This window comes from Cuculus canorus, chromosome Z (genome assembly GCF_017976375.1).
Source record: "Cuculus canorus isolate bCucCan1 chromosome Z, bCucCan1.pri, whole genome shotgun sequence".
Taxonomy (NCBI): domain Eukaryota; kingdom Metazoa; phylum Chordata; class Aves; order Cuculiformes; family Cuculidae; genus Cuculus; species Cuculus canorus.
This window is the reverse complement of record NC_071441.1, coordinates 56,320,135-56,329,849: the sequence shown is the minus strand read 5'-3', so window position 1 is coordinate 56,329,849 and position 9,715 is coordinate 56,320,135.

Here is a 9,715-nt window from a genome sequence, read left to right as displayed (position 1 = left end):
GTGCACCCTCAACAAGTTTGCAGATGACACCAAGCTGAGTGGTACAGTTCCCACACTGGAAGGACAGAATGGCACGCAGAGGGATCTGGAGAGGCTGGAGAAGTTGGGGCTGTGAGAACATCATGAGATTCGACAAGGTCAAGTGTAACCTCCTACACCTGCTTCAGGGCAATCCATGATATCAATACAGGATGAGGGATGATGTGGTTGAGAGCAGCCCTGTGGAGAAGGACTTGGGGTGCTGGGGTAGGAGAAGCTTGACATGAGCTGGCAATGTGCGCTCACAGGCCAGAAGGACTGCATGAAAAGAAGCGTGGCCAGCAGGTCGAGGGAAGGAATTCTACCCTCTTCCGCACTCAGGGAACACCCTACCTGAAGCTCTGTGTCCAGTTCTGGAATCCTCAACATAAGAACGATATGGAGCTGTTGGAAGGGGCCAGAGGAGACTACAAAGATGATCACGGGGCTGGAGCACCTCTGCTATGAGGACAGGCTGAGGGAGTTGGGCTTGTTCAGCCCAGAGAGAAGAGAAATCCCCGAGGAGATCTTCTAGTGACTTTCCAGTACCTGAAGGGGCTACAAGAAAGCTGGGGAACAACTGTTTACAAAAACTTGCAGTGATTCGATGAGGGGCAATGAGTGTAAACTAGAGAGTGGAAGATTTAGACTAGACATAAGGTGGAGTTGCTTCACCATGGGTGGTCAGGCACTGGAACAGGTTGCCCAGGGAGGCTGTGGCTGCCCCATCCCTGGATGCGTTCGAGGCCAGGTTGGATGGGGCCTTGGGCAGCCTGATCCAGTGGGAGGTGTCGCTGCCCATGGCAGGGGGGCTGGAACTGGATGATTTTAAGGTCCCTTCCAACCCAGACTATTCTATAACAACACAAATTATTCTATGATCCCTTGTTCAGGTAGAGAGTGTCTGACCATGTTCTGCCACGCAAGGACATCTGCCCTGGGGAAGCTGCAGCTTTGGTCCAGAGCATCCATCCCCACTCAGCCCGAAGATAATCAGGGGGATGTTCCTAACCCCAGGGGTTGTGATGCTGGAACCCTCTTCAGTCAGAGATCCACCCTTACCAGAGAAAACAACATTACGGGTCTGGCTGTCCATTTCCATGCAAAGTGCAATGCACACATGGAAGCTGAAACATCATTCCTGCCAGTCCAAAAGGAGGGCAAATAAGTCCACATTAAAACAGCTAGGTTTTGCGTTCAGCCTGCTCGTGGATGCACATTACATTCTGCAGCAAAAAGGAATTGAAGAATGCCTCCTCATTCACCGTTCTCCTTTTGCTTGTTGCTGCCTCATTTTAGTGCTTTGGTTTTGCTGGTACGATTGTTTATGGGCTGCAGGTTGGAAGAGGTCAAGTAATTAACCCAGTTCACTGGTAAAAAGTTATTTTGATGCCAAATCATCTGTTTGCATGGCCAAACAAATGGCTGAATAAGGAGGTGGCAGCTCCATAAAAGAACTGTCCGATTTCACTCATGCTTTGTCCTGATCAGTGTATGCCCAGAAGGCACAAAACAGGAGAGGGCTGAATCCTCTGTGATGTGTCTGAGCTACGGACAATGGCATGCACACCCCAACAACAGCCTGCAGACAGATGGGAAGGTATTTTATGCTGACAAATATTTATTAGAACTCCTGCCGAGTTCTTCCCCTGACTGTAAGCCTGTTAGTTTAAAAATAGGTAGAAAAGGAAATTGAAAGTCCAACGGATGCTGGGAACACAAGATGCCTGCTCGAGCTATCAATAACAATCACTCTCAGGCAGGATAGAAGCTGGTAATAATGATTTTTCCTAAGAAAATGACTAAAAAGCGGGGTATGAAAAATCTTCTTTTGTCATAGAATCACAGAGTGGTTTGGGCTGGAAGGGACCTCAAAGCCCATCCAGTTCCAACCCCTTCCATGGGCAGGGACACCTCCCACTGGATCAGGGGCTCAAAGCCACATCCAACCTGGCCTTGAACACCTCCAGGGATGGGGCAGCTACCACTGCTCTGGGCAACCTGGGCCAGCACCTCCCCACCCTCATAGGGATGAATTTCTTCCTAATGTCCAGTCTAAATCTTCCCCCTTCCAACTTAAAGCCATTTTCTTTGATCCTATCTCTGTACTCACTGATCAAGAGCCCATCCACAGCTTTCCTGGAGCCCTTTTCAGTACTGGAAGCTGCTCTAAGATTTCCCCACAGCCTCCTCTTCTCCAGGCCGGACAACCCCAATTCTCTCAGCCTGAAAATTCCTTTATTTAAGGAACTGACATTGCAATGGTTAAAAACTGAATATGCACTAACACTTACTGAAGTGGATTCAAAAGCTCTTCACAGAAACAGCCCTGCCACACTACCTTTGTCTGTGGCCTTGAACCTGTCTGTGTCCGCAGGCTGGTCCCAGGTGGGAGGCGGAGGATGAGCTGGGCATCATCAAAAGTGAGGAACAGCAGGGAGAAATGGGAGAAAGCACTGTGGGAACACACAGCCATGCAGGTTGGCTACTACATATTCAGTCTTTTTACACATGCAACGCAAGATACAAAACCCCATTATTTTAATAAATCACAAATCCTTTCTAGCCTTCTGCAGACCACCTGGAGAGGCTCTGATGCTGCCCTGCTTCCTTCCCATGCCTCCCAAGGGACTGCCTGCCTGCAACGTCCCCCATGGAGACTCCTTGCCAAGCCCAGAGGTTTGTGCTGTGGTAGCTTTCTCTGAGATAAGCAGTTATCACGCGCGCCTGGCTGGTGACCCCTGCACAGTTTGAAAGCAGATACCAGCCTGGTGCAGCCAGGACAGGGCTCATCACACACAGACCCCATGCAAACTCTGACGCCGTTCCTCAGCTGCTGACTAATGTGTGAGTACTGCTCTGCAACAAAGCCTCTGTCTTTGTTTCCCCTTAATTACACCCTCCCCACACCCCACTCACACCTGCCCAAAAAAAAAAAAGCCCACTAACTTTTTCTTCGCCGTTTTTGGGCAGGGGGAAGCAGAGGGGCTCCAATCCCCAGCAGCGTTCACGCTGCAGCATCATGCATAGTCCCTTGCAAGTATTATCATCACCTTCCCAAAAGCATCGCCAGCTGCAGACCTTGCAAAGGACAATCCTGATGCTGGTTGGCTTTAATAAAGGTGACACAGGCTTGGTGAGATTAGGTTTTCCCCTAAAAAAAAAAACCTTTAAAACTTTCTGGTGCATTCACCAATCTAACTGTTTCAAATGTTTCTGTTTGCTTGTTTTTGTCAGCAGGACCTGGATGACTCCACACCTCAAATGTATTAGTTTTAGACATCGAGCTGCTTGAAGGATGACTTAGTGCAGCTGAAACTCTTACTATGTGAAAAACATCTGTGAGCTGTCAGTGTCACACATGCCGCAGATTTACAGATGGGGTTTCGTCACTTGGTAGCTGGTGTGCGGTTGCCACAAGAAGGGTCGCAAGGAAGATGTGCAGCTGAAGCAAGAGCAAGGATCTGAAGGAAAATGTACAGCTGCAGCAAGTGAAATTGTGCTCAAAAAACTGCCCGTCTATTCCAGGAGCACTCATTCACTGGCAGCAAGAAGTGAAGTATATGGGCTTTGTATTCATAGCTGCAAAACTTCCTTCCTCGTTGCAAGGTCCGTTGCCCAAGAAGGATTGCAATGAAAGGTGTCCTTTCATTGGTTGTGATGGGTGCTGCCTGTGATGCCAAGTGCCCAGGCACTGGCAATAAACCTGCTCCATAAGCCCCATCCTGCAGCTCCTTGCTGAACAGAATAGAAATGGTGTTCATATTCCCGAAGTGCATTTTTACATTTGAAAACTACTGATAAAATTTTTTAATTGGAAAACCACTAAAATATAAACTTGAGAGCTAGTTTTGATACCCTGGAAACAGGCTAGGTTGGCGTGGTGTTGGGTAAGGGAAGCAAGGACATGATGGGACACTTCATCATTTTATAAAGCAGCGGTTGTGAGTCGGTCCCTGCATTTTTGATTCCTGTTCTTAGCCTTGGATTTTATGCTCAGTTGTGCCATTTCTGTGGAAGAACGTCTCCAAAACCCTTACCCGTCACTGGGTGGCTGAGGAGCACCACTGGGGTTACAGGGCTGCTTCCAGCTGCTTGTCTTATGTGGTGATTCTCAAAATGCTTGCAAAATGGACTAAGGAATGGTCATTCTTCCTTTTCTTACCTCATTTTGCAGGGAATCCCCAGATTTGCAGCTCTGTGCTGCTGTGATACTTTGTGAACTGCAGGCAGAAGGGATTGTAGGATAGCAGCATTTTGCCTGCAGTTTTCTATTCCTACTGCAGTATGACAGCTTCATAATAGCTTACCCTTCATGTATTTTCATATTCTCCTATTGCATAAATCATTTTATTTCAAAAAGCTTTATTTTAATACATTTTAGGACAACGTGCAATTCAAATTTTCATGAGGGACATCCACAGAAAGTCACAAAATAATGGAAAGGTTTGAGTCGGAAGGGACCTCAAAGCCCGTAGTTCCACCCCCTGCCATGGGCAGGGACACCTCCTATTGCATCAGGAGCTCAAAGCCCCGTCCAACCTCTCCTTGAACACCTCTGAGGATGGGGCAGCCACCATGCTCTGGGCAACCTGAGCCAGGGCCTCACCACACTCATGGTCAAGAATTTCTTCCTAAACTTCTCTTCCTAAATTTCTTATTTTCTTCCTACACTTCCATCTCATGTTTAAGCTGTTGGAGGTGATCTTTCTGTGGGTAGCCTGATAATTACTTATCTCTGTTTAGGCACCCAGAGATGGCAAGGACACACTTAGTGGTGTCTTGTAAAGTGTTTGGTGCCTCTGTCTCATGTGGAATCCTGAAGAAGATTTCCTGTCAGTGAGTGAGAGCAGGTGCTCATACTTGATCCCACATAGCACAGAACTGCCCTTCTAGCATGTTACTGCTAATTTCAGTGATGGGGCAGCCGCCACTTCTCTGGGCAACTAGATGAATTAAACCAGAAAAAAAAAGAAATCTTTTGTTCTCTCTTTCTGCCAAACTATGGGATTCTGTTACAATAAATACATCTGTCCCTCAAGAAGGAAGAGAAATTTGAAGAAGGAATAAAAAGGAGGAAAAAGCTAAGGCAGAATTACTTAAAAAATGGTTTGACTGTTTTGGAGGGAGGACTGGGTGTCCTCTACCAGGTATTACCTGTTTTCATGCAGCTTTGAACCTCTCTTGACTTACATATCTCAGGAACAATCATGCAATTACTTGGACAGCTTTTATGGCAGCAGAAACCTCTCCTACTGCTCTCTAATTACTTTTTTATCCTACCCTACTGCAGTTTCTCCTAGGCTGCTGTTCACAATAGAGCTACCTTGGTGATAATAACATGTTCTTCTTATCTCAAAGCACTCCTTACAGCCCCCAGCGTTTTCCTTTGCCGATATACCATCATGAGTGCATCAGTTGCACCTTCACACCAGCTAAACTGTGGAGGGCTTGATCACTGATGGTAGATTCCTTTAACTACCAGTAATCCAGGAGCCAGCATGGCTTCTGTGCAGCAGGGCTCCTGAAATGCCAATGGGATAACACAGGTCTGGCCACTAGCGTCTGTTTCTGCTCGGTTCCTACCAGGGGCATCACTCTTCTGTCTGTTAAACATGAGATGGTCTGTCAAACCCTCTCTTTTACACTGAACTGCTGTACTAGCAACCGTGAGAGATACCACTTCTACACCTTCCTTTTCCTCCTGGTTGTTGCAGCTGAAAAATAGAAACCTATTTTTGTAGAATCATAAAATGGTTTGAGTTGGAAGGGACTATAAAGATCACCTAATTCCATTCCCTGTGCCATGGTCAGGCACACCTCCCACTGGATCAGGATGCTCAAGGCCCCATCCAGCTTGGCTTCAAACATCTTGGGCAGCCACCACTGTTCTGGGCAACCAGGACCAGTGCCTCCCCACTCTCAGTGTGAAGGATTTCTTCCTAATGTCTAATCTATATCTTCCCCCTTCCAGTTTAAAGCCATACCCTCTAATCCTATCACTCCATGCCTTTGCAAAATGTCCATCCCCATCTTTCCTGGAGCCTCTTACAGTACTGGAAGCTGCTCTAAGGTCTCCTTGTAACCTTCTCATCTCCAGGCGGAACAACCCCAACTCTCTCAGCCCTCCGATCAACCTGTTTTCTCCTCTGTTCCTCTTGTTTCCATTTCTGTTCCTCTACAATATTTGCTAGGACAGCTGTTCTTCCTGAAAATGTGAGTGCAGCACAGGGATGGGGAGATGGCCACTCTCACAGGCACTTCCATCTCTGTCAGTTTCCTTTGATTGTGCATGAGAATTTAGCGGAGAGCAGCTATTGGAATGTGTATTCCTTGTCATCTTCCAGAAATTCAGCTGTTGGCTTGGTGTTTTCTCCAAAAATGCAGCTCAGATCCTCAGTAACCTTGTGCCACGCCGTGCATTTTTTCTGTCTCATTCCTGGATCTCCTGATTATCCCCTGTCACTCTCAGCCACTTTTCATCTCTGGACTATGAAGAAAAAAAGGAAATCAAACAATCCCCATAAAAATGCCATTAAGATGGAAAGTGCATGCATACATAAAATGTGGCAGAAAGACAGCTTGTGTTTTAATATTCCACAACTAGTCGTGAACACCTGCCAAAGCCTGATCCGGCAGATGGTGAGATTTAGTGCTACCAAAATAAAACTGCCTTTTGGCCTGGCTTCCACGGAACAGAATAAAGAAACATGCAACGACATTATTAGCACACCACAAAAGCTCATTTCCTTCAAGAGGTTACTGATGTGAATACAATCACAGAATCAAGGAGTGGAAGGGACCTGAAAGCCTGTCCAGTTCCATCCCCTGCCATGGAGTGGGACACCTCCCACTGGATCGGGTGCTCAAAGCCCCATCCGATTTGGCCTTGAACACCTCCAGGGATGGGGCAGCCACCATTGCTCTAGACAACCTGGGCCAGGGCCTCACCACCCTCACAGGACAACATTTCTCCCTAAGATCTCATCTCAGTCTCCCCTTTTGCAGCTGAAAACCGTTCCCCTCATCCCATCCCTGCACTCCCTGATCAAGAGCCCCTCCACAGCTTTCCTGGAGCCCCTTTCAGTACTGGAAGCTTCTCTAAGGTCTCCCCGCAACCTTCTCTTATCTAGGCTGAACAACCCCAACTCTATCAGCCTGGCCTTGTACAGGGGGTTCTCCAGCCCTCACATCATCTCCGTGGCCTTCTCTAGACTCACTCTGACAGATCCATGTCCTTCCTGTGCTGCCCATCCTTGGAAAAATATAATTTTGGAAATGAGTATTCTGAGCTTAATTGAGGTCCGTCCCTACTCAAGGCATGAAATAGCTCCAGCAAAGAAATATCCTCCACATTTAACCCCTTCCTTTGCTGGCCTGCTGAATTTGGTAAGAACAGCCAAAACCAACCAGTACTTTATCTGGTGTTTCTTTAAATTTCTGAAGATAGTAACCTGCTTATAACATGGACACAGACTCTGCAAAATGTTACTGAAAACATTTGCCAATTTGTGGCATCTTGCCACTCTTTTTATAGGAGAATGCCTTACTTCATGGCTCTTCACATTTCCCTCATTTATAAATTGTTTACCTGCTGCCAGAGAGAAGTTGTGCAAGTCCAAATCCGGTCCTTTCACTGAATTTTCAACCAGTAAGTCCTTCTTACCAACTTCTTGTGAAATGCCACACCTAATTTAAAGCACTGTGATCAGTAAGCGTGTCCTCCAGAACCATGCCATGCAAGGAGCCACTCTGCTTTTCTACTTGGGCCATGAAGTAGCATACAACTTCAGTCCAGAAATGATGTTGTGCTAGTAAAGTGACTGCATGTTCTAGGTGCTCTGGACCTTCTGGAGAAGGTGGAGGACAAGTCACCTCTATGTCACATCCAGCAACGTCTCAGAAGTGAGGCAAGCCTCCATCACCACACAGGCAATGAGCTCATGGATGCTCTGAAGGGAACACAGGAGAGCGTAGCCACTTCCAGGGCAAGGAAATGTTGTGACATATGTCGTAGCTTTTCTAAATATCACAGGCTTTGCTGCTTGACTTCTGCTCAGGAGTAACTGTTTCCTAACACCTCCCCATAGCCTTTGGAGATGTCCCAAAGACTGGCCAAGTCAGCTCTTTTCCTCAACACAGTTACTTTTCAATACCTCTTTTTTTTAAATTCACTTGAACTTCTCAGAAAGTCTAAAGATTTGCAAGCAGACAGCAACAATCATCATTTCAAAGATGGGTTCTGCAGTTTATATGGTTTAGTAGACACAGTGGTGTTGGGCTTATGGTTGGACTTGATGATCTTAGAGGTCTTTTCCAACCTTAATGATTCTATTATTCTGTATGTCAAATTGCAGCTGATCCCTAAACTTCACCAAATTTGGGGCTATTAGTAGCCAATTCTGATAAAACCTGGAGCATGTGGAGGCAGATTTAGACTAGACATAAGGAGGAAATTCTTCACAATGAGGATAGGGAGACACTGCAAGAGGTTACTCAGGGAAGTTGTGGATGTCCCATCCCTGGAGATCACAGAATCACAGAATCACCAGGTTGGAAAGGACCCACTGGATCATCGAGTCCAACCATTCCTAACACTCCCTAAACCATGTCCCTAAGCATGTGGAAGGCCAGGTTGGATGGGGCTTTGAGCACCTCATCCAACAGGAGATGACCCTGCCCATGTCAGGGTGTTGGAATTAGAAGATCTTTAAGGTCCCTTCCAACTCAAATAGTTCTATAATTATATGTGGAATGGGCCCACCTCTCTCTTGTACAGCAGTGGTTGCTTTCTCTGTCCATTAAGTAACAAAATAAAACCTCTGGGAGGTTTATACAGAGGGGTACAAGCACAGTGAATCACCTTTGTGTAGAGCAGCAACACTTCATAGAAGTAACCACTTTAGGATGTTTGCTAGGAGGCAGTGCTTCTGCAAAATACTGCTGTATTGGTGGACTACCATAAAGCTTTGGGCAGAGCAGAAAGTGGCTCTGATGCAGAGCCAGGAGATCATTAGCCCCAGATTATAGAATCATACAATCACTAAGGTTGGAAAAGTCCTCTAATCTCATCCAGTCCAACCCTACCATGCCTGCTAAACCATGGCCCAAAGTACAAAGTTTGTGCACTTTTTGAAACCCTCCAGGGATGGGTACTCCACCTCTGCTCTGGGCAGCCTCTGCCAGGGCCTCACCACTGTTACAGTAAAGAAATATTTCCCAATATCCCATCTAAACCTCCCCTGGTGCAACTTGAGGCCATTTCCTCTTGTCCTACCTCTTGTTATTTGGTTGAAGAGACCAACATCCATCTCACTACAGCCTTAGTCCAGCTAGTTGTAGTGTATGATGAGGTTGTCCTTCAGCCTCCTCTTCTCCAGGCTAAACAATCCGAGTTCCCTCAGCCTCTCCTCATAAGACTTGTGCTCCAAGTTGCCATAAAATGTTACAATTACATAAAGAACAGGAACTATGTAAGATTCACACAATGTGGGCAGCTCTAACTGCAGGAGGAAGAAGAGATGAACCTCATGAGGGTTTTAGCTGGACATTTAGCACAACAAAATCCAACACAGTGTTCACCACAAGGTCTGTCTTTTATCATTTGTTTCTGGCAAATTTGTATTTGTATGTGGCTACCAGTTCTGCAAGAATGGCTATTGAAGTAAGAAACAATTTTGAACTTCTTTGTGCCACA